The sequence below is a fragment of the Galeopterus variegatus genome, unplaced genomic scaffold (assembly GCF_000696425.1).
Source record: "Galeopterus variegatus unplaced genomic scaffold, G_variegatus-3.0.2 Scaffold92, whole genome shotgun sequence".
Lineage (NCBI taxonomy): Eukaryota > Metazoa > Chordata > Mammalia > Dermoptera > Cynocephalidae > Galeopterus > Galeopterus variegatus.
The window spans coordinates 111,120-115,900 of NW_007726203.1; the positions used below are offsets into that span (position 1 = coordinate 111,120).

Here is a 4,781-nt window from a genome sequence, read left to right on the forward strand (position 1 = left end):
AAAAAAAAAAAAAAAAAAAAAAAAAAAACTGAAGGCATCTGGAGGACCACACCCCCAAGGGCAATCTATCTTTCGCAAGAGGAGGGTTAACAAGAAAGAAGACGGTTACTTTGTACACTATATATTGGGGACTACCTGATTTTTTTTCCAAATGAAAATAGATCCCTGGAGGGGACCCCCAGTTCCCCACGGAGCACTTTTCTTTTTATACATTGGAACCGACATCTGTTTAAAAAAAAGAAGAGAAGAAAAAAAAAGCACCTGACCATTCACCAAAACTCAGGCACTTGTTCTCATGGAAGTGGGAGGTGCCAACCACACCTGGCTCAGGTGCGAAGACCCAGCCGGCCCTGACCTCGGGGCTTGGGGGCTTCTGTTCTGAGCAGCTTCCAGGCTGCTGCTAGACCCCAAGAAAGCACTGCACAGGAGGTGCGCTCTCCTGAAAGTGGTGCGGTGAGCAGACACCCCAGTGGCCGGCCTAGCTCCTGGTGGGGTCAAGGGGTCAAGCGCTCCTGGAGGCCAGTTCCCACGGGGGCGGGGCACCGGCATGTGACCCCGAGTGGGCCCCCTGGGTGGCCAATTGCGGCCCACACTGGGGAAGGGGCGTGTCCTCCAGAACAAAGGACACTTTGGGAGGGAGCGAGGACTGGGATGGAGGGGATGGAGCGCATAGGAGGACCTCCCCAGCCAAAAGCACGGTGACCGCTGGGGGGGGCGGGGGGGGCAGCACGGAAGGCTGGGTGACAGCAAGGGGGTGACCGCCCACCAAGGAAAGGGGGTGCTAGCAGGGGTGCCCACCGGGGACTGGCAATGGTGGCCGTGAAGGGGGGATGCCAGGGGAGCAGGGATGACAGTGGGGGGTGGGGGGCAAGGAGGGGACTGAGGGTGGAAGGAGTGTACCAGCCTGCCTAGGAAAGGAAGTGACATCAGGAGGCCCATCAAGAGGTGCCAGCAAGAGTGCCAAACCTCCTGAGGTGTCCATTCCCCTCTTGCCCTGGACTCAGCCCTCCGTGCCCCCTGCCAGCACCAAGAACAATGCTGGTTACTTATTTCACCTGACATTGGCTGAGGGTCTTTTCTCTTTGATACCTATTCGTCTTTTAAAATGATAGGCTGGTAGTACCTATGCCCAAAATAGAAATTTCAAGAATCAATGAACTGAAATAAAAGGGAGTCCTTGCTCTGAAAGGTAGTATCTAGTTACAAATTCCAAGGCAGCCCTACATGAAGTAGAATAGGTAATTCAATGGAACAAACTCTGGCTATTTCATTTGTGCAGTGATGAGGAAGTCCCCCTCCCGGGGATGGAGTGGTAATTACTAAGGAGAGATTCCCAGAAGAGAGCCTGTCAAACACTTCCTAAAGGGCTGAAGCAAGTCATTTCATGTGCTCACTAAAAGTTACAGACGTGATATTTAATGAGCACATGTACCTTTCTTACTAGGTGTAGACGTACACAAAGTACATCCAAAACAGAAGTCGTCAAACAAGCATCCTAGTCCCACTTATGTTTTTCGGTAATAAACTACCAGCCATTTGAACTGCACGTTAATGTTTTATAACAAATAACTGCATACTATCTAATTACTACTTGAGCATAGCTTAAAATGACCACCTATAGGTAGATGTGTGGCACTGCTTATCTGAATAAGACCTGGATGCCACCCTGATGCCCAGAAGTGGGGCTGAATCAATGGCAGGAGATCCAGATGCTGGAACCAAAACAGCTATTAAAAGATGCTTTCTTTTTATGCATTAAAAGCATCACCAGTGAATACTGCTAATGAGTCCCCCATACTCGACTCTAGGATGGAGTCAGACACGTGGGGTGATTGATCTTCACACCTGGGCAAGGCAGCAGTGGCCCTACTGGGCAACCGAACACCAAGGTCTAGAGATGACGGGCTTCACCAAGGGCTCATGGGAAACTAGGGTCTGAGCCCAGGGCACAACTAGACAAAGACCTGTCTTCTAAAGACCCATCTACAAGGGCCAGCCCGTGGCTCACTTGGGAGAGTGTAGTGCTGACAACACCAAGGCCATGGATTCAGATCCTATATGGGGCTGGCCCATGGCTCACTTGGACAGCGTGGTGCTGACAACACCAAACCAAGGGTTAAGATCCCCTTACCAGTCATCTTTTAAAAAAAAATTAAAAAATAAAGACCAATCTACAGGAAACAGCGGCTCAAGAAGCAATTAAATAGTGCACTTTCAGACCTGCATAGAAGTAGAACACTATCTGAAGCTAAGTGGAGCTAGTTGGATATGTTAGTTTAGGCATCAAGCTGCCCTAACAACAGCACTATTTAACTATCTGGTAATCAACTAAAAACCTTTCGGTAAGGGTTTAAAGTTTATAGGATGATCACCACCGATGATGAGTTTACTCCCTGGCAAAAGCATTTTTGAAAAATAAAGGAAAACAGACTTCACATGAAAGCTGCTTTCAAAAGGGAGGATATCTGGGCAGTCAGCTCAGTAGGTAAAACAGCCTTATAACACGAAGGTCACAGGTTTGGATCCCCGTACATGCCAGCTGCCCCCTCACCCCCCCAAAAAGAAAACAGGGAGGATACCTGATAACTGGCTCCCTTCAAGCATCAGAGTATGGAGACTTGAAGACCCTGATCTGAACAGAAGGTCAACAAGCTGCTCTTTTTACAGGGCCCTGAGCACAGTGATGTGACCTCACCTCCAGGCAGGAATGGACCACCCCCTGCCCTCCCCAAACAGCCCACAAGAAGAAAGTAAAACCTGATACCACGTTCTCCCCGCCATGCAAATATACAATCTCACTTGTACTTCTCCAGTTTTCCCATTCTACATATTTCAAAATAAAGACATCTGTTCATAACACCATTAGAAAACTTCTTAAAAAAAAAAAAAGCTTGATTTCTTAAACTTTAAAATTGCTACAGAAATGACAGTCTGCAAATAAAATAACTTTCCAATCATTTTTTTAAAATTTTAAATAAGGGCCGGCCTGTGGTTCACTCGGTAGAGTGCGGTGCTGATAACACCAAGGCCCCGGGTTCGGATCCCACATAGGGATGGCCGGTTCGCTCACTGGCTGAGCGTGGTGCTGACAACACCAAGTCAAGGGTTAAGATCCCCTTACCGGTCATCTTTAAAAAAAAAAGTGTTCAGCCACCACCACCCCAAATTTAGATCAGGGTGCAGTCTGAAGAGAATAAAGCAGATGATATTTCTTTTAATTTTAAAACGTAGATATTTACCCCCCCAAATCCAGGGAGGGGTACAATAAATATGTAGATAGCAAGAAAAGAAACATCCCAGATACACTCTACAGTATGAACAAATATTCTAACAAGCTCTGAGGGAAAAACCTACCACTACAAAATGGTCCCAAACCTGAAAGCTACACTTCCTAAGGGGTGGCTCTAATGCAGGAAGTATGTAGAACTGTGCTAAATACCAAAGGTGGGAACTGAAGGAAAATCCGTTTGAACAACACAAGGGTTATCCCTAAAACACACACAATCCTTTGGGAACTGGCCTAAAAATAGATGTCCTCGTCCGCCATCACCACCACTAGTCATTGGAAAACTTCAGAGTAAAAATAGGTCTCCTCTACCGGTGTCAGGTGTTGAAAAGAACCAGGGAGCCTGGCCCGTCGAGGCCACACCCAGGGAAGAGACGCCCCTCCCCGGCCACTTACTCGTCGCCGTCGGGGCACACGCCGGTGGCCTCGTCGTACTTGGAACAGTACACGTCCGGGCTGTAGTTGAAGGTGCCATCGCGCCTGCGGAGGGGTCTGCGCCGACGCTGATTTAGGAAATGCCAATGGAAACAGGTAAATGGCCTGTGCTGGGTGCACTTGTGCTGCAAAAACAGGGAGCACTGCTCTGTCCTAAACTCCTTTAGATACCTAAAAAGACAAACAGCGTTGCGGGTCGCTTCCGCTGCCACCGCCGCCGTCGGGCGGCCCCTGGGACTCGCAGGCGGGGCAGGACCCCACTGGCTCAGCCCAGGACGCCCCGACCCCAGGTGCGACGCCCCTCACTCAGACCCCAGACAGCCATCCTCCCCTCCCCCGCCAGGAGTTTCCCGGACCCCAGGCTTGGTCCTCGACCCTAGACGCGGTCCTCCCAACCCAGGCGCGACCCCCACTGCGATTCCAGACCGACCCCTGACGCGATTCCCCGGACAGTAGGCGGAGCCCCGCCATCCGGACTACAGAGGCGACCCCCAACTTCAGGCGCCGACCCTGACCCCAGACGCGCTCCCAGGCCCCCAAGCCCAGGTGCTACCCCAGACCCTGGGCACTGTGTTTCGACCCCAGGCAGCGGCAGCCCGAGTCTAAGCAGTCATACAGCCACCCCAAGCCCAGGCGCGCCCCCCGACCCCCAACCCAAGGCGCGTGCCCCGATCCCCACCCAGAGGCTCGTGAACCTCCTACTCCAGGCGCGCACGCAGCTCCCAAGCCCAGGTGCCACCCAGACCCTGGGCACCGCGTTCTCACCCCAGGCCGCGGCAGCTCCAGTCCAGATGGTGGTGGCCGTCCCCGAGCCCGGGCGCTGTGCCCCGAACCCCACCCAGAGGTGCGAGGACCCTAAGCCCAGGCGTGGCCCCCGCCCCCCTACCCCGAGCGCGCTCCCCAACCCCCAAGCCCAGGTGCCACTCAGACCCTGGGCGCTGCGTTCTGATCCCAGGCGGCAGCAGCCCGAGTGTAGACGGTAGCAGCCGTCCCCGAGCCCGGGCGCGGGGCCGAGGCCTGGGGCGGCAGAAGCAGCGGCGGGCGGGAGGTGGCGGCCCAG

General features: G+C 52.8%; 1 protein-coding gene across 2 annotated transcripts in view; it reads right to left on the bottom strand.

Annotated features, from left to right (window-relative positions):
• UNKL (unkempt family zinc finger-like) overlaps positions 1-3,886 on the bottom strand; it is a 42,526-nt gene extending 38,640 nt beyond the window's left edge. For both annotated transcript variants that reach the window (XM_008581301.1, XM_008581310.1), the window contains exon 1: positions 3,683-3,886. The gene's annotated coding sequence lies outside the window, so the exon portion shown is untranslated. The remainder of the gene's footprint in view (positions 1-3,682) is intronic.
• Positions 3,887-4,781: the final 895 nt, after the last annotated feature.